General features: G+C 38.3%; 1 long non-coding RNA gene across 1 annotated transcript; it reads left to right on the top strand.

Moving 5' to 3' along the window:
• Nucleotides 1–1,505: 1,505 nt before the first annotated feature.
• On the top strand, nt 1,506–26,307 carry LOC147824235 (uncharacterized). The gene is made up of 2 exons (XR_015442507.1): nt 1,506–1,682; nt 3,117–26,307. It is a non-coding gene; the product is annotated as an uncharacterized LOC147824235 (long non-coding RNA).
• Nucleotides 26,308–26,560: the final 253 nt, after the last annotated feature.

The raw sequence follows: 26,560 nt of genomic DNA, 5'->3' as shown, positions 1-26,560 counted from the left end.
ATTGGGGTAGGAAAAGATTTTATGAACAAAACCTCAGTTGCCCATGAACTAGCACAAACAATCAACAAGTGGGATCTCTTCTTACTAAAAAGCTTCTGCACAGCAAGAGAAACTACCAACAGAGTGAAGAGACAACCCACAATGTGGGAAAAATTTTTCACCTGCTCTTCCTCAGACAAAGGTCTACTATCTCGAATCTGTAAAGTACTTAAAGAAATCAGACCTCCCAAATTTAAAGACCCAATCTGAAAATGGGCATCTGAAATGAACAGACATTTCTCAGACAAAGAAGTATAAATAGCAAAGAAAAATATGAAAAAATGTTCAACATCACTGGTCATTGGAGAGATGCAAATGAAAACAAAGCTGAGATTCCACCTCACCCCAGAAAGAATGGCTGCTATCATGAAATCAACCAATAACAAATGCTGGCAGGGCTGTGGGGAAAGAGGGACACTGCTCCACTGCTGCTGGGAGTGTAGACTGGTGTAACCACTGTGGAAATCAGTATGGAGATACCTCAAAGAACTAGGACTGGAAGTCCCATTTGACCCAGCTATTCCCCTGCTGGGTATCTTCCCCCCAAAATTAAAAGAATCATACTGCAGTGATATATGTGTGCCCATCTTCATAGCAGCACAATTTGTAATAGCTAAGCCTTGGAAACAGCCCAATTGCTCATCAAGTGGAGACTGGATAAAGAAAATGTGGGGTTTTTTTATAAAATGGAGTACTACTCAGCCATAAAAAATGAGAAATTAGAGATATTTAAAGCTAAATGGATGCACATTGAGGCAATACTCTTAAGTGAAATAAATAGGACACACATGTGTAAACACCATATAGTTTCTCTAGTGTGAGAAACTAAAAGTGTAAATAAGGACTAAAAGGTATAATAGACAATGTGAAATAGGAAGAAAAGGGGCAAAGGGGAAGGGGAAGTGGGAGGTCTGGGGGAAAAGAAAGAAGGGAATGGAATTAATATGAGAAAATTAAGAAATGGAAACAAAGTCTTTGTAAATAGAGAGGGATGGAGGGGTTGAAGGGAGGGCAGTGGAAGCTGGAAAAATCAAAATCAAGAGAGATTATGGAAAGGTGCAAATTTCCAATGATGAATGTCATTATATTGTATACCTAAAATGTACCAATAAAATTACATTTTTTAAAAAAGAAAATTAAGGAAATATTCTTAACTTAAAAGCGGTATCTCTTTTTGAACACGTTGGTATCTTTTAAAGTGTTTTGCACATGGTCACCAGTAAGTGAATGGCACTTTGGATGAACCTACACTCCATGACAACAGAAACTCTGCCACTTGTCTTTACTTCTCTATTTCTGGCTCATAACATAAAGCCCAGTTCTTATGGTTTGTGACTAGCTGTCCCCTCAAAGTGTAATACAAATGAGGTAGGACCTTTTCAGACGTAGCTGGATCTAGAGTGTGTGATGCTGGAACTGATTCATGTTCCATGCTAGGCTCAAGGGCATTAAGATTAAGAGTGAGTGCTACCACCCTAAGTAGCCTGGATAAGATAAAAGGGGAAGAAAGATGCTATTAAGCTTCCCTTGTTGCTTTTGCTACTGTGTGGGCATCAGGTACTGTTTCTCCTCCGCAGTGCCCCTCTACCAAGTGCCACTCTGCCTTGGAGCCAGCCAGTTATGGACTGAAACCTCTACAAACTGTGAGTTAAGTAAACCCTTTGCCTTCAACTTTGTGTGTTGGATATTTTGTCTCAGCAAGGAGAGAAAATTAACTGAGACACTAGTGCTTAATAAATATTTGTTTAATGAATATATACAGTTTTCATGATAGTGAAATGCTGATTATTATTTTTTAAATGGAAAAAAATCACATGAAATTCTTCAGTAAAAAAAGTTTTGTGATAGGTTTAGTCCCATAGCAATGAGTGGCAATTTATTTATGTGATAATTTCTTAAAAGAATTGTATCATACTAAGGACAGTCTGTATTTTGTAGATCTATATCTACCTCTAATTCTAGAAAATTCTTATTCACTATCTCTTTGAATTCTTCCTATTTCTTTATTTTCTCTTTCTAGATGCATGTTAAATATATGTGGGAGCTTGTCATTTAGTTTCCATCTTTAACCTATCATGTGTTTTATCTTTTTCTCTCTTTTCACCATATTTTGATGAGTTTTCTTGTTTCTGTTAGTTCATAATTAGTGTAACTATCTCATCTACTCTTTAACATATTAAGTGGTAAATTAAAATAATAATATATTTTTCATTTTCAGAAATTGTCTTTTTTTCAACCCACTTGCTTTGTTTTATATCTTATTATGTTATCATATTTTTATTTCCATCGCCCTTTGGATTGTACTTTTAAAGAAAATTATATGAATCTCAGCAATGCATTTGAAGCTCTTGCAGGACTTAAATGTGATTTTGTCACCTCCCACGACACTCCTGGCCTGTGTAGTCTAATGGCCAACTGGAAGCTTTTCCATTTGTTCTGCTCAGTGCCCCTGGGGCTGCACTAATGGGCATTATCACATCGAGTTTCTCAACAGCTCAACATTATCTTTTTCAACTCTGAATAAAATAAAGCCCAGCTTAGACCTACAAATTCCCAGAGGTGATTTTTTTCTTCCTCACACAACCAAGACTATGTCAGATAGTTTTTCTTATAGCCTATTTTTGCTGGTAAATATATACACTTTTTCTTAGTCTATCTTTTTACTAAGTGCTATGATTCTGAATTTATATGAAGTTAGTGGCTTTCTCATCTCATGGAGCTCACATTTTTGTCTTCCATCCTCAAGGGGAGATGAAACCTGGTCACTAAATCCAGCAAATGCCACTACTGCTCAGCTATGTGGTTTGCAGCTTCCTCTTAAGAGGGATTTTCCTTTTCTATCTTTAAAACACAGCCATGTGAAGTGTCTTACATTACATTTTGCCTAGCAACATTTTTAGAAGGATATTGAGATATCCTGATGGATCATACTGCTAAAAATAGAAGTCCTGCAAGCTATTTTTAACTCTCCTTTGTTATTTCACTCTTGATCCTGGCACACATTCATTGTCCTGGCTGCCACTTTCATGTGAGATGAAGGCAAAAGAAAGATGACAGATGAACTGTTCTCTTCCCAGATGCTGCTGCAGGACATCTGCACTCCAGTCAAGGCACCCTTCATCTTCTAGAGGCTTCGTTTGCAGTACTGCTGCTACCTGCACTGCAGGGGAGGACTTAGGTGTCATTGCTGCATCGGTACAGATCCATGCTAATCAGTCTATGTGAATGGTACTGAACCTTTACTTCATCACTCTTTTTACAATGCTATCTGCCTCTCTGGTGTACCCTTGACTGGCATCCTTCTTTAAGTCAAGAACATTTTCCTTGATGAAAAGCTTAACATCTCATACAACCAAGTAGTGTAGAAGCACTCATGTCAAGACTGGGCCGACGGAGGAGGAGGACAGACTCTAAGTCTTTCAAAAACAAATAATACATCCCTGTTTTCAAGCACTTATTTTTTCCCAAACCAGTTTCCAATGAAAGACTATGTTTCTTCTTGTTTAAATGGAAGCTATGTGCTTTAAAGATGTGAAAATGAGAAAAGAAAAGTCCTTAAAAACATCTTCCTGAATGATAATCTCCCACAGCATTCAGTTGCCCCATGTTCCTGATAAGTTAAAAATCAGTGGCAATTATTTTCACAGAGGAAAGAGGAAAGGTGACTTAGAAAGAATATGACAAATGCTTAGAGAAATCTGTATATTTATCTTATTCTTAAGCCTACTCTTTTCAACTCCCACTCTCTTCATATTTACGGACAAAGGAAAAGGTGAAGAGAATTTTAAAGGCCGCATGATGCACAGGCTGATTAAAAGCAAAAGCCACATCTGCTGACAATTGACAAAAGATCATTTATTTAATTGGACTCCAAGTGACAAAAAGGTGAGATGATTATCAAAGAGATGACTCCTTTGTTCCAGCCTCACTGTTTTAGTCATTTCAAATAAAGAGGGAACCTTTTCAATTTCCCTAGGTTGTCAGCCTGAAGAGGTTTTTCAGTATTAATCCAGGTAATCAGGATCAAGAATCCTGTTTGCCTCCTTCACAGAAGGAAAAGATTATGGGCCACTGAAATGTAAGTGGTAGAAATGCTGAAGGTATTACCTCTACACCATGCCAATGAGACACAGGGAAGAAAATAATCAGTCTGTACAGGTTGGCTCATCCATTCTTATTCAGAGTTTTAAAAATCACAGTTCAAATAAGAAACCTCCAACTTCTTCACTCTCATTAGAGTAACCAGTAAAAGAGTTTAATTTACAACTGCTAGAATTGTGACCAAGGAGCATAAGGGTTCTGTTATAGAAAAATGGACTCTGCAGACAAACATGTATTCATTTTCTTTGTGACTGATATATGAGAGAGAGAGAAATGAATTTAAGTTTACCAAGAGCATCTAATTCATGTGATACAATGAATTAAATATTTTATTCCTGGGATAATTCTGTGATAAGAAGAAATTCTTCATAAGTCTAAATCACTTGGGAAAACTATCATTTATGTCTGGAAAATTTCTGTGTTTGATTTAAAAGTAAAAATGAAATGAAACTTCAACTCCATGTGAAAATGATACAGTGTTCTCTGTTTAAAGCTCCAACTGCCATTGGCCATTCTGAGCAAAAATGGTCTCCATCAAGAGAATGCCTAAGTGGCTCAGGGCAGACGCATCACCAGCAACTTCCATCAGATAAGAGGTCCCTTTAGAAAAAGGGAAATCATTCTGTGACCCCCTTTATGACAGATGATGCTTTTCACCTTGTTAAAGGACTCTACTTCTACAGGATAGATTTGGATTAGATTTGGAGAGACTAAAAGCAAGATGGAAGCAAATGGAGATTTTTCTTTTGAAGATTTATACTACTGTCAGACTAAATTTTAGCTAAACAATAATGGACAAATTCAGTCTACTCTGGAGAGGTGGCAAGAACACGCTCGCCAGGCTGTGGGAGAGGACAGTGACATGGCACAGCCAGATAGAAGCAGCTGGCACACTTTGACTCGCCAGCCACTCTGTTCTGGATGAGCATAGGTCTGGGAAGACATGAGTCCCCAACGTTGCCCACAAGACTTGTGTCCACAGGAGAGATGGAGAATTCTCAGATGGTGGACAGATTGGGCCAAAGCATAGAGTAGCTCTCCACTAAGGGGGCTGCTCTGCAAGTGACCTTTGGAACCGTCTGCAGGAGGAGAGGCCAGATGGACACTCTTGCCAGTTCAGTACTGCCTCTCAGAACATCTCGTGTTTATATTTAAAAAGGGAGAACACCCATGTTTGGAGGGACCCAGTGGATAGGAACCCCCTGAGCAGGGACTCACTGGGCATGGACCTGGACTCTGAGCATAAATTCCACATACTGGAAGAACATCTTCCTTTGACCTCAAAGAACCTGTTGCTGTGCAGTATACTACTGATATGGGATTCCTGGTTGGCAGGAATATACCAACAAGCCACATTTGAGACCAAAATAATGATTTCATTGTAAATATATTCTATAGGATGAAACTCGAAGAAGGCAGAAAACCTGGGGGTTCAGTGCAGGCAACGTGTCAGCTCTGCAAGGACCCAGAAAGAGATCATTGATCATTTTTCTCTTCCCTCCCAGCATGGAAAGGCCATTGCAGTGGGCAAAAGTAATTTTACACACAAATCTACCAGTCTCAGAAGGATAAAACGTAACCTGTCTGGTGAGTTCACCCACTAGAGCCCTCCTGAGATCACTTTTGAATCAGACCCAGGTATGCTAATTCCTGACAACCATTAAACTGGATTCAAAGCTCTGTGATCTGTCGCTTAATATGTCCAACCTTCTAATGGAGTAAGCAAGAAATTTCCAAGCTATGTCTCATAAAACTTCAAGTATTTCCTGAAAGGAAAAGTTTCTACATCAAAAGTATCTTCAAGATTCTGGACATAGTATCCCTCCCTTAGAGGGTCAAATGTGTGTTAGGATACTGAAAGCTCTGAGGAATCCAGAAACAAAATAAGATTAAGTTCATTTAATTCAATGATTGCCAAACTTATCTGAGCACTGGACTCTTTATGAAGCAACTAATAAAAGCTCTTAGATCTCCACTGATCATAGCTTAATAGACAGTAGTCAAGCAGGGGTGAGCACCATTTATATACTGCTCAACACTCAGAAACTCAGCCGTTTCCCATTAGCTCATGGCGTTTGCTTTTCTGTTCATTCATAAATTATTGCTCCAAGTAAACTATATGTCACACCGTAATGGTTGCTAGATATTACATAGGTAAATAGAATAGATATGCATTCAGCCATTTGAGGGTGGTAGCAGACAGTAACCAGTTACCAGCAAGTTTAATGATGAAAATAAAAAGACCAAAGAAATATGGTCAGAGAAGCCCTGGAATGAAGACTCATCTTGAGGTATAGGATAAGAGCAACCATGAAAAAGCTAGAAACAAAGTCTGCTTTATATTTTAGCAGAACAACTAAAGTTGTGTGCCCTTTGGCGGAACATTATTTTTGTTCTCCATACTGGAAACCTATAACTGAACTGGTACTGGTTATAAGGAACTTACAGCAATGAAAGACTTCCAAATTCAAAAAAGCTATCTTCTTGCTCTTCTATAATTATAGAATTATAACCTAGAAATTTCCCTTAATATAAATTTCTTACATTTTCCTGTGTTTTTTCTCATCCTATTGATTAAATTCTTGTTTTATAGGAAATGACCTAGAGATAGTAAATGAGGGCAAAGACTATGTATCTGTCTTAATCACTATCCGGCCAGATAAGAGATGCTGGAAAACTATTTTTTCAAAATGAACAAAATAATTTATTTTTACAATGTGCCTTGGTCCCCAAGAGGCAATCTGAACATATCATGGAATCTACTATAAATATCTTCCTGGGTGATATAATCTTCATGTTTTACTTTGTTTTTAAGTATGAAAGGTTTGTGTGTATCGATTAGGGACACACAATAGAATTGGTATAAACATTTTTTACATGATTTAATATCTAACATTGGTCAAATGAGAATGAGGAGCTGTTGGTCAAAGGACACAAAATTCCAGTTAGAATGGAAAAATAAATTCAAGAGATCCACTGCACGAAACTGTGACTGTAACTTATGACAATGTGTTGCATTTTTGAAAATTGCTGAGAGAGTAGATTTTAAGTGCTCCCACCACACACAAAAACTACGTGAAATAAAGTATATGTCAATTAGCTCTGTCTCACAGTCTATGCATATTTTAAAACATGTTATACATAAAAATACATAAAATTTTAACTTTTAGTTTGAAAATAACAAATAAATGAATGAACAGAACAAAAAAATGCATCAAGCAGTATTTCAAAGCTGAGGTGACGACTTCATGCATGCATTCCATTCTTTAAGCATAAAGAGATTTTTAAGGCAATTTATGCGAATCAGCAGTCTTTAAGCTTAAGGTTATAACCTGCATTTATGTTATGAAAACAATTCTCTATAAGTATAATATTACTCAACTAACATCTGTAAGGGAAGCAAGAGTTTTTTTCCTCTGCATATAATAGGTTCAGACTGGGACTTTTAGATTACCAAAAGACAGATTAACAAGAGAAAAATATATACATTATATGTATTTTTATGTATACACGGGACAGTTTGCTTGAAAAATGAAGACCCAAAGAATCAAAAGCTTGGAAATCAGGTTGGACAAACAAGAGTAAGTTGTGAAAAAATGACAAGACTAAAGATTTGGACTAAGGCAATTAATTGTGGAAAAGCGACTAGGCAGACACGAGTTTAGTTTAACAAGATTTGTTTTTGTACAGATTCTCTGGGCCTCCATTCCCCAACTCTGACAACAAGAATGCTGTTTTTCCTCCAGGCAATTTTTACATGGGAGTTTTACCTCCTGCTTTCAGGAAGAAGAAGAAGAAGAAGAAGAAAAGTCAGAATGCCCTCCTTGCATCTGCTGTTTCGGAAATGCCTTTCACTCAAAATAATCCTTGTGCCAAAGTGGCAAATTCTGGGGTGGGGGGTGGTACTGGAGATTGAGCCCAGGACTTTTGCACTGAGCTGGATCCCCACACCTATCACTTCCAAATCTTCAACAACCTCCTGGATAAAAAGGATCTGGGAAAATGAGGCCAAGTTGCAATGAAGTTAAGGATGACTGAATCAGATGGAAGAAAGGACACTAGTGAGGTTTGCTGTTCAATGTTTTGTCTTGTTTTTCACATTTCCACAAAATTCACTGTAATCTACAGGGTCACACAGAAAATAGGAATTGAGGGTCATGAATAAAGTGCATGCAAACTGCTAAACCTAAGCAGTAGCAGATGGCTGGATGAGGCACAGACTCGCACACGGCCTGGGAAATGTGGACAGACAGCACTCATGTTGCCTTCAAAACTAAACTGAGAAATTCACAGTCAATTATGGTGACATTTCTCCTCAGCCAAGTAACCAAGTGAATAATGAGAGAATAAACGAGCACTTTGGGGAAAAGATATCTAATAATTAACAAACCACTCTGACATATTAGAATTCAACTTTGCCAAATGATTTAAGTGCTGTCATTTTATAAAGCCAAACAAAAACTAAAGCAAACATCTTGGGATTTTAAAAATTGCTATGCAATAAAATTAAAAACAATTCTGACAAATATCCTCCGTCTAAAGCTTACTTTTTCAGTCTTATGAATGTGAGTGAGCATGTGTGTGAATGTTTCCACACGTAAATTCTATGTGTGTGTACATGTGTGTGTATATAATTTGGTGATCTCTTAGCTGCTGCAGTGGCATTCTTTGTGTTGCATTCTTTTCTTTTGCCTGCATCATATATGGTACAGTCTCCATTTTATCTCTTCATCTCATGACATGCATGTGGTGTTAGTGAGAATATAGATTTAACATGCACTTAGGTGGAATTATATTCTGGAAACCTAGGAATGGCTGAGTACTTTGTTACCAACCTTCTGCATCCCCAATCAGACTCTTTGGGTATATACTATAAAAAAAAACAAATCTGACTCATTTCTGCAGAGAGAGAGCAAATAGCAGGCCTGCCCAAGGTGATCCAGTTACTGGCCAGTCCTCTAGCGTCTTGAAGAACCAAGTGGGAGGTGTAGACTCTGGAGAGGACTCAGAAACCTCTTTGTACTTTGTAACACAAAATGACTCTAATGTCCAGCTAAAAGGGGCCTTTTTCCATCGTACTGACCTGGCATGAATCAGGCTTTTCTTTATTAGGAAAGCTGTTAGAATATATGCACTTACACTGAAACAAAACTGGAAGATGTACAAATAAAATATTAAAAATGACTTTTTTGGTGGTGAGATTTTATTTATATTTTCTATTTTTATGCATTTCTGTATTTTTTAGTGGATATGTCCTATTTTTATAATCAGGAAAGAATTTCTGGGTTTTTTTTAATACTGTTCTGTAATATTGGCTTTCACCTTTAGTTCATGGTCATATTCAAATGATATTCAGTGAATCTCATGAAAGACACAGTTTTTTAACTGGAGTTTTTAACTTTTGATTTGGCAGGCAAACAAGATCTAATTCTCTCATTCAGTATTATTGTGTTATTTCTATCACTGTCACCACTGCATAAGTTCTTTTCTTTCTTTTTGGTACAGGGATAGCACTGAGCTACATCTCCAGTCCTTTTTATTTATTTATAATTTTTTTGGTAGTAACAATAACTTTTACTGAGCACTTATATATGTCACACATTCTAATTTCATTAAAAACAAAGGAATAACTTAAAACTTTCTTTTAAAATTTAGATTAATTTTATTGGTACAATTTAAATATACACAATAATCACGTTCATCAAAGGCCATTTGTACCTGTGCATGGTATATCTTGATTCCTTTTATTCTCCCAATCCTCTCCCTTCCTTTCAACCCCCTCCTTTACAAAAGCTTTGTTTCCATTTTTTTTCTCTCATTTTTGCCTTTTCCTTTCCTTTTCCATCCTCCCTTTCACAGTTTCCCTTTCATTTTGAACAATTTCTTCCTATTTCACATTATCTATTATACATTTTTGTCTTTATTTACCCTTTCAGTTTCTCATACCAGAGAGACAATATAATATTTACCCTTTTATGTCCAATTTATTTCGCTTAAGAGTATAGGCTCAAGTTGCATTGTTTTAGGTATAAATGCCTCAAGTTTATCTTTCTTTATGGCGGAGTAGTAATCCATTCTATAAAAAAAATCCCACATCTTTTTTATCCATTCTTTGGTTGTTGAGCATTTGGGTTGTTTCCAAGCTTTAGCTATTATAAACTGTGCCACTATAAATATGGGTGCATATATATCATTATGATATGATGCTTTTAATTTTTCAGGAAGATACCCAACCAGAGTCTTGCTAAGTCACTTAGTTGCCCAGAATGGGCTGGAACTTGCAATCCCCCTATGCCAAGTCTTCCATAATGCTGATATTAATCAGCATGTGCCACCATGCCTGGCTATAATTTCTCATCTTTTATCTTAGTAATAGTAGCTAGTTATATTAATTAAAACCAATGTACAATTTTAAAATATTTTCCAGAAAACAAAGAGCGGGGCTTTTTTTTCTTTTCTGGTACCAGAAATCGAACTCAGGGCCTCATGCTTGCCAGACAGGTGATGTGCTGCTGAGCAACATCCCTGGCCCTCCAGAAAACAAAAGAAAAAATTTATTTTTCCACTTATCTGTCATGAAATTTGTCTCTTTATTGACGCACACAGGGTTTACAGAAAAATGAGTGAAAAAACTCCCCTGTCCCAGGGCACTGCAATCTAGTGAGAGACACTAATAAATTGGCCATCATAATCACACACTCATACACACACACACACACACACACACACACAGGCACACATGTACACAGCCACAATGTCAGGAAAAACAAAAAGAAACTGCAGAGATGATATTTAAACTTACTCTTAAAGAACAAGAGAGTTCACCTAGCACTGTAGATGGAAGTGTTATGGTTTAAATGTAAAAATGGTTTAAATGTGAAAGGTCCCCCCATCTCACTGCACTCAGAGGTGAGGGGAAATAGGTGTGCTATACTCGTCAGTGGTTTGATCTATTGATGATCCACAGCTGGATGTGCAGTTAAGTGCTGGAATCTGCTGACAGGTCACTGGCCACAGCGGTGGCGGGGACCCATGAAGGTATACGCTTGTCACTACCTCAGGAATATTCCCTTCTCTCTCTCCTCACCGAAGCTGCCATGGGATGAGCAGCTTTCCTCTGCCATGCCCTTCCACCGTGCCATTTCTGCTTTGGAGCCAACCAACCATGAGATGAATCCTCTAATAACTGAGCCAAAACAAACCTCTCCTCCTTTAAGTTTTGCATGCCCAGTATTTTGTCCAAGCAACAGGAAAATGACTAAGACAGGGAAGAAGTGAAAAGATCTGCCCAGCAAAAGTCCGACGATTCTCAGTTATGAGGCTGCAGTGAGGCTTTCAGGACATCTCCACTAATTCAGAGTGTTTGCAACATAGAGTACACAGAGTACTGTGAGTACAACAGAAGATGAGTGTGGGATGGAGGTCACCAGGGTTTTACAAATCTACTTTGAAGAGATTTATTTAACTCTTTAGCCAATGGGCAGCCAGTAAACACTTACAAAGTTAGAAATATCAAAGTTACTTTACACTACACATCCAAATTCAATAAATCCAGTTTTCCTCCCAAACTGCCTCTTTTCTGGTGTTCCATATTCCAGAGAACTGCATCATCATTCCTGTTGTCTCTTAAGCCAAAAATATATGCAGCATCCTTGACATTAAGTCTTCCTAATCATCTTTGTGTCCATTTTGTCTCCAAATCACCACTAAAATGTCTCCCCAACCCATCAGTTCATTTCTCTTCCATTTTCATTATCCTGGTCCAGGTTGCCATCTGAACTATGATGGTAAAGACCTATTTTACTTCCTCACAGGCAACCATTTCTCCTCCAGTCAGATGTTTACCTCAAAACCAGAGCTAGCTAAAATGCAAATTGAATCCTGCCTGTACTATGTTTAAAGACTATTGTTGAAAACTTAAAAGTGGCCAGTAAGAACCTGTGTAGTTGGACCCTTGCTACCTATCCCAGCTTTCACAATCATTCTCTTGACTTCTACCAAGCTGGTTTTCTCTCAGCTCTTCAGACATGTCAAGCATCTGTCCCAGCATCCCCACCCGTGACCCCACTCTTATGACATATGCTGCTTCCTCTGTCTGGATTAACCTACCTCCCCTGTCTGTGTATTGTCCCTCTGTCTTCTGTTGTCACTTTCACTTTCGAAGCCTAACCTTTCCTGGCATCACAAGAAAGTCAAGTTTTTTTCTTATATATTCATATCTTCTTTGATATAGTGACTTGACTGTATGTCCTTCTATGAACATTCCTTCTTATCATTATTGTATTTCTGCCATGTAATGGTTTTCAATAAATCTTTTTGAGTAAATTAATGAACAACATTAACAATTTATTTTTTAAAAGTTCATTCTGATAGCAACATAAAAATGAAATTTACATGAATATGATAAAAGGCAAAGCGACAGTTAAGAGATAAGCTTGGTAATCATCCAGAAAGGCTGGTCATTTAGGAATACAGAGGACAGAACAGAGCTGAACCCAATGGAGAAGTAGAATCTTCATTTAAGGGAAAAAATAAGACCCAAGATGCATTATGTAAAGGTACAAGTCCCAATGAGAAATGTAATTGTGCTGTATACCTACAATGTACCAATAAAAGAATTTAACAAAACAAACAAACAAAAAAAACCAGAATAAGTTCTCAGAAAAAAAATGCAGTCCCTGCTAATGTGTTCACTTTGGACCAGTCAAATGGGAAGACACGTGAAATCCCAAAGGCAGGTACAGTAAGTGTCTGGATTTCAGGAATGAGAGCAAGAATTGTGGGTTTGGATTCACCAGTGCGTAAATGACAGCTGAAGAATGAATGAGAGGCCTGTTGCAGGTTGAAATACTGCCTATGGTAATGGCCTTTCTTCTGGCACAGTCCTGAGGTGACAGGCACAGAGCACCACACAGCAAGAGACAGGGAGCACATGCACTCTTCTCCTCTGTCTCCCTCTTATAAAGAAGGCAGTATTCAATCATGGGGGCTCCACCCTGATGAGCTCATCTAAACTTAATCGCCTCCCAGAACCCCGCCTCCAGACTTCATAGTCAGATTGATTTCTACTTGTGTTTTCAAAGGGGACGGATGATGTTCAAACCATTATAGTGTCCACTGGGGGTCAGACAGACCTCTTTCCACTGTAATCATTCAAGAACTCAGGGTGGCTGGCCAGTCTCCACCTCAAATGTGGACAGTTACAGTGTCTCAAGGAGGAGAGTTCCAGAAAACTTCCTATGGCAAGAAGATGCTGTGGCTTGTTAGAGGCCAGTGTCCCTCTTCCTCATAATTTATTGGCTAAAATACATGACGTGTATATATTCACAAAATTATACTGATGAAAATAAAAAGACCAAAGAAATATGGTGTTTTAAGGAGCTTATTCTAGATAAATAGAATAATATTTTTTCTCTATTTGGGGGAGGCAGTTCAGAGAGGAAGGGAGATTTCAGAGCCTGTGTATTTTAAAAGTATCTTTCATGAAATTTAATATAATTCCTACTTTTACTTCCACCCCCTTTGTTGACCCATGATCTAAGGAGTTTGGCTTGACTTCTTTGAGGATGGGAGATAACTATGATTAAAGTGTTACTAACAGCTTCAAGAATGTGTCAACTCTGAACAAACAGAGGTTTTTGTGTTTTAAGTATTTTTTTTCTCATCTATGTGTCAGATTCATTAGAAAAGATAGCCAGTATAGAAGAGTCTTAGGTCACAATGAATTTCTGAGAGAATTTAGCAGTGCAGTAATCTATGTCAAAGGAATGGGAAGAGCAAAGCCATCTTTCTAATTTTCAAGTAAGAATTTGACGACTTTGCTATGGCAACTCTATGTTTTCTCTTTTAACCATCCAAATGTAGCCACTTAGCTCTATACACACAAGTGTAGGGATTTACAGGGTGCTTTGTAAGACCCAAGAATGTGTCTATTATGAACCTTTTGCAGAAATTTCCCTTTCACATAGTGTACTTCTGTGAATGGGCTCATCTTCTTAAATGTGAGAAAGGATTAGGGCCATTCAGAGCACTCTGCAAGATGTCTATTAGGGATGCAAATGTGCAGGATATGGACAAAAACAGTAGTTCCACTTGTGAAACATTTGGGTTTGGGGAATTTAACTTAGAGAGAGAGCCCTGTAACTTTCTACTTGAGAAAAGGTTTCTAATTCTTCATATCTGCATTTTCCCTGACTCCATTTCCTCTCCCATCCCCAGATGTGGCTGTGTATTTAGTCCTTGGTGTTCTAACTTTTTTGCTGTACACTGTTTGACATGGAGCTCTCATCCAATTTCTTAGCTTCCCTATTGGCTCTTTCCTATTGATTTCCAATTTACTTCTGCTTCTCTGAGGTTTAATCCAACATCTTTAACTGCCTGCTAGTCATTTTTGAAAATTCAGACGTAAGATGTCGAAAATCAAGGCTGTCATCTTATACCTACTCCTACCCACAGAAATATCTTATATCAATGGCAATGAACTCCTTCCTGGTGTCAGTCTTCACTAGCACTATGTTGATTCCTTCACATAGTAACCAAGTGGTATTAACTCCCCTCCTCACCCTGTTTCTCAAATCTGCCTTATCCATCAGCATTTTCTTATCCTCACTAGCTAATCCCTTTGTCAGCTGATGCCCAGGGTTCATGGATTTCTTGCTCTCTAGCCTAAGCCAGGCTCTCAGTACCACTGCTCAATATGTTAATCACCCATAGATGAATTACCACTGACCTCTCTGCAGCTCTCTTGCACATCCTGTGTCCCTCGTTCTTTCCAAACGAGATTGAGAACCCTCATCACAAGCACCTTCAGCTCCCTATTCTCATTTCCAAATAAGCATTTGTATTACCTCCAGCATACCACTTCCTCTGGGTCCTGAATGCTGGTTTTGCTCCCTTTCTTCAGAATTTTATTCCATCATTTATTCTCTGTAGTTCACCTATTTCCACTAGTGCCATTTCCCGCATCTATAAATATGTTCAGATCTTATTCTATAGTTTGAATAAGAGTCCCCCAAAGGCCCACGTGTTGAAGGTGTGGTCACCAGCCCATGGCACTACGGAAAGGGGTGGAAAGTTTAAGAGGTAGCATCCAGGGGGAGGAAGTTAGGTGTCTGGAGGTGAAACCTTGAAGAAGTTATTGGGGCCCTACCCCTTCCTCTTCCTCTTTCTCTCTCTCTTTCAATTCCCAGCTGCCAGGAGGTAAGCAGCTTCTTCTGTCACAAGCTCCCACCATGACACACTGTGCTGTCACAGACTCAACTGGTTGCAGACGGAAACCTTTAAAACCAACAGGTAGCTGGAATAAACCTTTCTTCATTATGAGTTGATTACCTCAGTTATCTTAGTTACTTTCTCATCGCTGAGACACAATACCCAACACCTACAACTGTAAGGAGGAAAGGTTATTTTGGCCCACAATATGTAGGGGTTTCAGTCCAATCATTGGCTGGCTCCCAGGTGGCATGGCAGAGGGACATGGCAGAGGAGGCTTGCTCATGGCATGGCAGTGGGAAGCAGAGTGATCAAGGAAAGTGGGAAGGAAATAGACCCTTTCAGGCCACGCCCCCAGTGATCCACCTCCTCTAACCAGGCTTCACCTCCCAAATCATCAGTGCACTAATCCACTGATGACCTCCAGCCCCCATGATCCAATCACCTCCCCAAAGCCCCACCTATGAGTTCATGAGGCTTTGGGGGGTCATCTAGATATAAATTACAATATCAGACATATGAGAAGTTGACTAATATATCTTGCATCTCCTGAAAAAATTAAAAAATGTATCTATTTTAGCTGTATTAGCTATATTAGGTCTGTCTTTAATATCTGAGACAAATTTTGTAATCAAATTATCTCTGTAGACTTTTAAACTCAATGTTTTCTTCACCTACTTAATCATTTGGCAATGTTTGACCAGCAATTGCAATAATAATGAAACCACATTTTCAAGGTTGTCAATATTCTCCTCATAGCGAACTCACTCACCTATTTTAGTTATCTTTTCCCTGACCACACTGTGTGAACATTTAACTCTCTACCTCTTTCAACTCTCTTGTCTAGTTTCCCTGACACTGTCCTCACTGTTAGACAGGTCTTTTTTCTACTCTTGTTACTAAAAAAAAAAAAAAAAAAAAAAAATCAAGGTTTTATCAGTTCTCTAATAGGCTGTCTTCATGGCTCCTCAAGTTTCTTTTTACATCCTTTTATTTTCCTTATCATCTGTGCCTTTTTCCTTATTACTTCTGTTATTGCTAGGTTTCTTTCATTCCTATAGAAATGGATCTCTAATTTTTTGTTTTCCATCCAAATCCTTTTCCCATACATCAGTCATTCATTCATTATCTATGCATTTCCAAACTTTTATATGTCTAAAATCAAATTCATGGTCTTCATTAATGGCCTCCATTTCCTAGATTCCTTTTGTCTTTAATGTCCCAGAATTTGTCCAGTTCCCCGTTTACTAAAAATGTTCTTTTAACCTTTACTATGGTCATACTGTGTCAGTCTAAGAATCTAAGCAGAAAGCTAGAAACTACTCAAATTATTATAAATGAATAGTTAATACCGTAAATGGCTACACAGGTGATGGAAGACCTGAGACGCTGTGCAGGGTTTCTCAAGTTACTTTTGCAGCTCTAACAAAATACTAGACTGGGTAGTGATAATTGACAGAAATTTATTTCTCCCAGTTCCAAAGGCTGGGAAGTCCAAGATCAAGATGCCAGTTTGTTCAGTGTTTGATGAGGCCTTCCTCTGTTTGCTTCCAAAATTGCCACCTGCTGCTGTACGCTCTGGAAGATATTGATTATGTTCCATTCTTTTATGGTAGGAAATGAAGGGTAAAAGGGGCTGAAACTAGTTTCCTCCAGCTCTTTTGAAAGGTACTTAGAGATTCAGAAGGGTTTTGCCCTTGTGATTTAATCTTGTCTCAAAAGGCCCTGCCTTTAATTCTACCCCAATGGAGATTATGTTGGAATATGTAAATTTTGAAGGACAATCAGACCATCAGACCGCAGCACAGAGGATAGTGAGGCAACAAATAGATTGACAGCAGTTAACCTTGTCTAGAAGAATGAGGAGAGGAGATTTTGAAAGAAAAACAAGTATTGAAGAGCACCCAGAAGAAGCTGGAACCATGACATAAGCTATAGCAACTGAGAAAATGCAGCTGCTGCCAGACCTGCTGCTCTGGTCAAGAAGAAAAGATGAGAATTATCTTTGCATTATTGTTTCTTTTTGTCTACCATCTTCTACTGGCCAAACCAATTGAAACCCAATAGTTCTTACGAGTTGGAAACCCAACCACAGAAGGCATTCTCAATCCAATCACACCATAAGGAGCAGAATTAGAGTTTAAAAAGCATCTAATCAAAAAACAGGCCATATATGGATCACTCTGCATCCATTCTTGCCCTTCTACCAGATTTTTATTCACAACACCATCAAACTTACACTAATATACTACAGCTATTCTTTGTAGAATGTTGTTCTTATACTCAAAGTAAAGAGACACAAAGGCCCATCAGTCCCTATATCAGTCTCAGTAACTCACAAACTGTACAAGATATGCAGTCACCTATATCTATTTTGAATTTGACTTTTCATTAGTCTAGTGACTTGTGAGATCACTTGTAAAATTTAGCAGTACAGGGACAGGAAAATAATATCCATAATTGCTTCAGGCTCCTCTCTGTATCTGATGCCAATACCATAGATTTTGTGGTGTGTGTGTGTGTGTGTGTGTGTGTGTGTGTGTGTGTGGTATAGTGTGGGGAATCAAATACAGGGCTTCCTTTATGCTAAGTAGCGGCTCTACCACTGAGCTAAACCCTAACTCCTAATATTTTTAACATTGCAGCTTTATTGAGATGTAACTCACACACCACAACATTCGGTCATTGATAATATATAATTTAATGGTTTTCATTATAGTTACAGAGTTGGGCAGCTATTATCACAGTTTCAGATTTTCATCACTTTCGTGGTAAACCCTGTGCTCAGTAACTGTCATGCTCTATTGTTAAAGACCTCCCCACTTTGTCTCTTTGAAGATCAATTCATGACCAAGCTATTCCAGCTTTTAGAAATTACTTCCAATTATGAAATCTGAAGCAGGTTGATTCCCCATAGTGCTATTCATCTTTTTATGCATGTGCTCCTTCTCTCCTATTAGATTATAACCCTCTTAAGAACGAGACACTTGTCTTGATTGAAGAGATGGAAAAAATATTTAGAATTGTAGCTGCTTCATTGAATTTAATCCTCTTTCCTTTGTGATTTGATTAACTTATGTTACTGTGAACTTTTCCCCTAACAGAAATTTTTTCCTTAATCATTTTTCCCAAGAAAATAATTCAAAACTGGAATAGATTTAATCAGAAAATCTAAGGAGTTCATTAAAATACAAAAATAGAATAGTTGAGAAAAACACATCAAAATTACTTATTATCCTCATCTACTGTCAATATGCATTTAAAATATGCTAGAAATATTAATGTGTCTTTTATTCCAGCATTACAACAGTGTCCTTTCAAATAAAAGGTAATGCTAACCGACAGGGGAAATAAAATACATTTATTTCCCCTAATAAATGTTAAATTTACAAATTAAGCATGCTGTTATATCTAGTGCACTGGTTAATCAATTATTTTAAATGCGTAACTATTTATATGTGTCTCAGATATGTATAAGTATATACCTTTAAGTCTTACACATGAAACTGCACACTAGAGAAATTAACATTTTTAAAATTTTTCCTTATTTTTAGGAGATATCACACCTGTAAATAAGTAAGCTTTTCTTTCTACACCTCTCTATATTTTCTTTCCCTTCTTTCATTCTTTCCTTATCCTTTCTTTTTTTCTTCTTCTGTCTTCTGTTCTTATGTCTCTCTTACTCTTTCCATTTTCCTTAGGAAGACATTGGTACAATTCATTTGTTAACCAAGAAAATTAAGATAACTATAAACCAGTATGGAGATTCCTCAAAAAACTAAAACCAGAAATTCCATATGACCCAGCTACTCCTCATCTAGGTATCTTCCCAAAAGAGTTAAAGACATCATATTACAGAGCTACATGCATACCCATGTTTATAGCAGCACACCTAATAGCTACATCTTGGTAGCAGCCTTTATGTCTGTCAACAGATGAAAGACTACTACTCTTCCTTAAAGGAAGATAAACTTGTGTCACGTGTAGGACAATGAATGCACTTTGAGATCTAATGTTAAGTGAAATGAATCAGACACACAAATTTAAATATCACATGTTTTCTCTTATGTGAGAAACCCAAATTATATATAAAAAGCAAAGCATTATAATACTTTATTTACTTATAATACAAGTAAAATATCCCTCTTTGCTTTTCATTCTAGACATACTCCAGTCATGACTTATTAAATATTCCTGAATTATTAAATATTTCTGGCCCTCCATCTCTCCAGTGTGGGGAAGGAGTATAATTTTGTGAATATATACACGTCATGTATTTTAGCCAATAAATTATGAGGAAGAGGGACACTGGCCTCTAACAAGCCACAGCATCTTCTTGCCATAGGAAGTTTTCTGGAACTCTCCTCCTTGAGACACTGTAACTGTCCACATTTGAGGTGGAGACTGGCCAGCCACCCTGAGTTCTTGAATGATTACAGTGGAAAGAGGTCTGTCTGACCCCCAGTGGACACTATAATGGTTTGAACATCATCCGTCCCCTTTGAAAACACAAGTAGAAATCAATCTGACTATGAAGTCTGGAGGCGGGGTTCTGGGAGGCGATTAAGTTTAGATGAGCTCATCAGGGTGGAGCCCCCATGATTGAATACTGCCTTCTTTATAAGAGGGAGACAGAGGAGAAGAGTGCATGTGCTCCCTGTCTCTTGCTGTGTGGTGCTCTGTGCCTGTCACCTCAGGACTGTGCCAGAAGAAAGGCCATTTCCATAGGCAGTATTTCAACCTGCAACAGGCCTCTCATTCATTCTTCAGCTGTCATTTACGCACTGGTGAATCCAAACCCACAATTCTTGCTCTCATTCCTGAAATCCAGACACTTACTGTACCTGCCTTTGGGATTTCACGTGTCTTCCCATTTGACTGGTCCAAAGTGAACACATTAGCAGGGACTGCATTTTTTTTCTGAGAACTTATTCTGGTATTTTGTTTGTTTGTTTGGTTAAATTCTTTTATTGGTACATTGTAGGTATACAGCACAATTACATTTCTCATTGGGACTTGTACCTTTACATAATGCATCTTGGGTCTTATTTTTTCCCATTCCTAGCCCTCCCTTCACGCCCTCCACCCTTCCCTATTTACAAAGACTTTATTTCCATTGTTTCCATTTCTCATCATTTTTTCCTTTCCCTTCTTTCCTTTCCCCTGCCCCTCCCACTACCCCTACCCCTTTGGACCTTCTCTTCCTATTTTGCATTATCAATTATTCATTCTAATCATTGGTACATTTTGATGTTCCTCATACCTTTTATACAAACTACATAATTTCACTTACGTAATAACCCAAGACCTAGATTTTTGTATCCCTGTTTTAGACTCCAAATCCCAAGGAGTAAAAAGGTGGTAAAGGAGATGAGGAAAGGGCAGTGTGAGAAGCAGAGGGAGAACAATGAGAGCCAAGGAGAAAAGGAAGGAAAACCTATATGGAATGCTACTGCAAAGTTAAAAGAGTTGGAAATAAAGTGATTCCACTGCTTTGCAATCAGAAAGTCACTGGTAACTTTAGGAAGAGCATCCATACGCTGAGAGGGAATACATAGAGGAGACTTAAGAGGTGAAGAGAGTGAACATGAAAAAGTCAAGAACTTGAGTGACAATCAACAGAAGGAAGAAGATAAAGTCTTAGCTGGACTTTCAACTCAAGGTTGAAAGGCTTAATATGCACACTGTTTTGTTTGAATACTTTGTTGACAAAGTGTGACATGAACGCAACTTTAAAGTACATCTACCCTAAGTAAACCAAAAATACACGAAGACGATGTAATCGACACATTTCCACAATTATCATCGACACTGTGGCTCAACATATACACTTGGTGATACATAAACAATTTAGGCTTCTATCGGCTCAAAAATTTATCATTTCTTTATGGTAAATACATTCAAAATCCCAGATGACAGAATTTCATTCCTTTTATGGCTCCATAGTATTCCTTTATGTATATGTACCACATTTTCTATATCCATTCAGAAATTAATTGACACTTAAGTTTGTTTCCATTTCTTAGCTACTGTGAATAGTGCTACAATGAACAAGGGAGTGCATATGTCTTTTCCACTGATTGGTTTCATTTCCTTTGGATATACAGTCAGCAGTGAAATTCCCGGATCATATTGTAGTTCTCTTTTAAATTTTTTGAGGAACTTCCACATTTTTTCCACAACAGTAGGTAGGTTACATTCCCATGGAAAATATGCAAGAGTTCTCTTTTCTCCACATTCTCACTAGTGCTTATACATTGTCTTTTTTAAAGTAGCCATTCTTATTAAGGTAATATTTCACTGGATTTTGAGTTTTACTACCTTGATGATTAGTGATATGGAGGTTTTTTTTCTTATACTTGTTGGACTTCCTTATGGTTTCTCTTCAGAAAAGTCAATTTGGGTCTATTGCTCACTTTTTTAAAAATTAAGTTATTTGGTTTTGTTAATATTTGTGTTTCTTAATTATTCTACATGTTAGTCCCTTGTCAATGTATAGCTTGCAAATATTTTTTCCCATTATGTAAGTTGTTTCTTTATGCCTTTGATTGTTTCCTTTGCTAGGTAGAAGCTCTTTAGTACATCCTCATTTGTCTATTTTTGCTTTGGATTCCTGTGTGTTGGGGTCTGAAATCTTCACCCATACTAATGTCCTAAAGCATTTCCCCTGTGTTTTCTTCTAGTAGTTTCACAGTTACAGGTCTTGCATTTAAAATTTTAATCCATTTTGAGTTGATTTTTGTAACTGCTAAGACCCAGTTTCATTTTTTATATCTGTAGTCCAATTTTCCCACCATGTTTTATTGAAAAGGCTGTCCTTTCTTCATTGTGTGCTCTTAGCAGTTTTGCTAAAAGTCATTTGGCTGTAGATGTACAGGTTTCCTTCTGTACTCGCTATTCTGTGCCAGTGGTCTATGTGGCACATTCAATACCACATTCTGTTGATTACTACAGCTTTTGAGGCTATTTTGAAACCAGTTAATATAACACCTGCTGCTTTGCTTTTTTTTTTTTTTTTTTTTTTGCTCAAGATTGCTTTGGTTATTTGGGGGTTTTATGGTTTCATACAAATTTTAGAATTTTTTTAATTCCATGAAGAATGTCATTGGTATTTTGATAGGGTTGTGTTGTGTCTGTAGATTAGTTTAGGTAATTTTGACAACATTGATTCATCCAGTTGATGAATACAGAACGCTTTTACATTGTCTTTGTGTCTGTGTGTCCCCTTTTATTGTTTTTGAAGAGACACACATCTACTTTAGACTAAAATGAAAATTTAAACATCCAATACAAACTATAAGAGACTATTTTGTGGTGGAAACTCCAGGAAAAACTAGACAGTAATGAAACTATGAGTACAGATGTAGAAAGGAAAGTTAAGCAAAACAAAAGAATTTGTATTTCTCTGAAATTAGGTGAGAAAATGAGTGTACTGAGAGTTTTGGAGAAGGAGTCAGGATTTTTAAAAGTTCATGTCTAATGTTCTCAAGAACTCTTGTTAATGTAGCATGACCATCTTCTGAGAATTCTAGGAAGTTGGAACTTATTTAAACTGACAAAAATAATGAGGTTAAAAAATTAAATATTAAATATGCAAACTGGAAAACTCTTTTCAAAAAACAGTAAATTCCATAATGAGTGAAGTGTGAGTGCTTGACCTCGGCCACAGTCATCTTCTATTTAGTCATTCATGAAGCCATGTATAACGAATGAGTGCAGCTTACACATAAGCTCAAACATTGTACTTGGCAAAGTTTTAATTTCCTATAGGAAAAAGCCTTTTATTAGAGCAAACAAACTGTCCCCAATGTGGGATTTAAGTGGTCTCTCAAATTGGGAAGAAGAGCAGTCAAATAGAAAGGTCACTGTGGAGGCTAAACTTAATTGTGTCAACTTGATTGGCTTAGGAGCCACTCAGGGGATTATTAATGTGTGCTTCTGGGTGTTTCTGGGTGGGTCATGGAACTGTGACTTTAGAATATCTAGTCCTTCACTTTTTTCTCTCTGGTGCTCTTCCCCTGCTCTACTTTCTGGCCACAGTGAACTGTGCTCCACCCTGCCCTTCTGCTATGATATTCCCACCTTAGATTTATTGACTATGAACTGAATCCCCTGAAATCATGAGCCAAATTAAATCTCTCTTAAGTTGTAGGTGTCAGACATTGTGCCCCAATAATAGAAAAATCAACTAATATGATTACTGAACAGGTAATTAGCAGACCTCGCCCCACATAGTTCTACCACCCATTGGTCATTGCCTTCTGAAAACTACCTTACTCCTCCATGTCTATAATTATCCACTTGTCCACTCCAGTTCTATCACTTCAGTTCACCTCCTTCTATCCCTTCTTCCTGCTCACCCATCTCTATGTACAGCAAGAGTGCTCCTAACCTTGGAAAACCAAGAAGACTCAAGAGTACAAGGCCCATCTGAGAAATCCCCAATAGCAAATTAGTCTCTGCTAATCAAGAACTTGCTCTTCTGACTACAACTGTCTCCTGAACTGTCCAGCGTGGTCATGGATCTTGGGACCTTGTAGTGCAAGTGCTGGTAGAGCATCAAAGTCCCTGAGGCTCCCACCAGAGTATAAAGAAGTATATGTGTGTGGTTGTGAGTCATACATGTTGTGTGTGTATATACCTGTGCAATATCTATGTATGAGGTATGCAGTAATATGATGCTGCTATAATCCATAAATCCTACAGCATGGTAGCTTAATATAAAAGACAATAATTCTTCTCATACCAGAGCCAAGTGCCAGGGTTCCTGGCTGGTGGAAGCCCTTCTTTTGTGTGATAAGTCAGGGTCCCTCACTCCTGCCCTTGTGTGGCTCTGCCATTCCCCCAAGTCTGAGTTCACTGCATGCTGGCAGTGGAGAATTAATGCTCACTTCTTCATTCAGAACTGATGCACATCACCTTCCTCTTTACTTGGTGAGTCACCTATCATGTAACACCCGCCCCCCCGGAACCACATGAGGCTGGCAACAGTGGCCACTGGCCAGGCATCACATTCCTCCAGCAACAGGAAGGGGAACCATCAGTGCTTAAGGACGGTCACCAGGCTCTGTCATAGCTGCCTGTATTCTCACACATAAAACACACTCACCACTGCCCCCAAAAAAGTCAACCTCAAGTGCTGTCCAGTTGTTGTGTCTGTATACAAGTTCACAATGTTCTACTTGTGTTCTCCATCAGGGACAGATGTGCCTCCTGGCAGGCCAGTGACCTATAGTCCAATTACACTTTCCGTTGTGAAAGGGGAAAACTGGGAGGTTCTTAGCATTCATGGTCCATGGCAATAAAAAATATCTTCACAAGAAGGAAGAACAAAGACCCCTCCCACAGCTGCAGAAGCCTTGTTTTGCTCTTGCCCTGGGGATTTCTTTTTGTCTATTATCTTCCATGCTCACACTTGAACTGAGTATTGAGAAATGTGTCCTCCTTGAGGACGACACAGTTTCAGCTCATGTCCTGGTGGTGGAATCTCAAAGCTTTCAGGCTGATTTATAATCACAAAGGTGCTTAAATCCTAGCTCATGAGTTTGCCAGTATAATCCGTCCATAACTAGATAGATCTTTCATCCAGGTGTTTCTATTTAGCTCCATGTTCCAGGAGCCTGTGACATACTGTTGAACACTGCTTAATTTCATGGCTTTTTTACCCCTATGGCTCTTCAGCCTTTTTAGTGGCTCCTCTGAGACCAGTCGTCTAAAAATTAGACATGAAAGGAATCAGTCAAATCTATTGCACTGGGTATAGGTGGTCATGTAAGTGTTATGTACAATATGATATGTGTGAGAAGTATGTTATGGTATATGTATCATGTGGGTTGTGCAGGAGCCAATTGCATTTGTGGTTTGCAAGGGGTATGTATCTTTGTTGTGTGTCTGTCATGTGTGGTATGATGTGCTGGGCAAGTGATGTGTATATGTCTGATAGCATGCAATGTGTGCATTATGTGTAGTTATAGTGTAATTGAGAGTTAAGTTGAGGGATGTACACAAGGATGATGTATACTCTATGTCGTGATCTATAGATGTAGGTAGTATAATTACATTCTTATGTGATGTGTGTGCTTGTGATAACATTTGCACATGTGTGAGTACTTGCATTTGTGGGGCTATAAGTAGTTTGTGTATGTGTGGTATTATGGTTCTGTGTGCATGTGTGAGAGATGTATTCATGTATGGCCCATGTTTATATATGTATTATGTGTTTGGTGTGATGTGTGTATGCATGTGTGTGCATATATACTCGGTGTGTGTAAAAATTCCTTTAAGCCTCACATCAGCATTTCTTTCACTCCATCATGACTAATATTTGATTTTAAAAATCCTATGAGGTCCAGATTTAGCAACAACCAAAACTCACAACTTATACTACAAAGAAGAACACAGTTTCTGGCCATCAGAATCCTAGCCCCAGAATCTTTATGTTAAGCACAGTTTCCTGCTTCTTCTGTTCCAGAGGACTATTTCTAGCCTCGCAAGCCTTGGTGCTCTTTGAGAGCTTTGAGGAATTTTTCAGACACAATTTCCCACCCTGGCCTCTCACTAAGAACACAGAACAGGGCCTGGGATTTAGCTCAGTGGTTTCGCCACCTGCTGCGCAAGCACAAGGACCCGAGTTTGATCCCCGGTACCAAAAACAAAAACACAAACACATAGAACAGTTGTCAGGGCCAGTGTCTGAGCTGTGTCCTGAGAGTGGCAGACGATGCCATCCCAACCTTGTGCTGCCTTGTTAAGATGGTGAATAATATGAAGGCAGGGTTGGAGCTCCGAGAGGGCTAAAGGAGGGAAACACCTGCTCCTTGCTTTGTTGACTCTACTTTGGCAAAGCAAACAAAAGCCCAAAATCTTCACATACATGAGCTCTTCTTTGTGGTAAGATCTTGTCAAATAAATTGAGTCTTTAATGTGCAGCATGTGTCCCGCCCTCCCCAGCCCTCACTCTCAGGAAGCCCCGGTATCAAGCGGCTGCACACACTCAATTTCACGAGCCAATAAACAGCTTTTGCATTAATTACCATTTCAGCTCCTTGGAAGAGTCTACAAGAGTTATCAGGAAGATGTTCTTTATTGCCAGGCCTTATCTGATGGAAATAAATTTCTTGCTAGTCACAAGCTACAGATTCCCAAATGAGGACCAGCTATCATTGGAGGGAACAAAGACTGCTGTTCCCAAAGAGTTTCTCAAATGTTT

Source organism: Heterocephalus glaber, unplaced genomic scaffold, assembly GCF_053883595.1.
Source record: "Heterocephalus glaber isolate CG9 unplaced genomic scaffold, H.glaber_assembly_v1.0 deba00001550, whole genome shotgun sequence".
In the NCBI taxonomy this organism is placed as follows: Eukaryota; Metazoa; Chordata; class Mammalia; order Rodentia; family Bathyergidae; genus Heterocephalus; species Heterocephalus glaber.
Note: the sequence above shows the minus strand (reverse complement) of the source record. Positions and strands in the feature narration are given on the sequence as shown.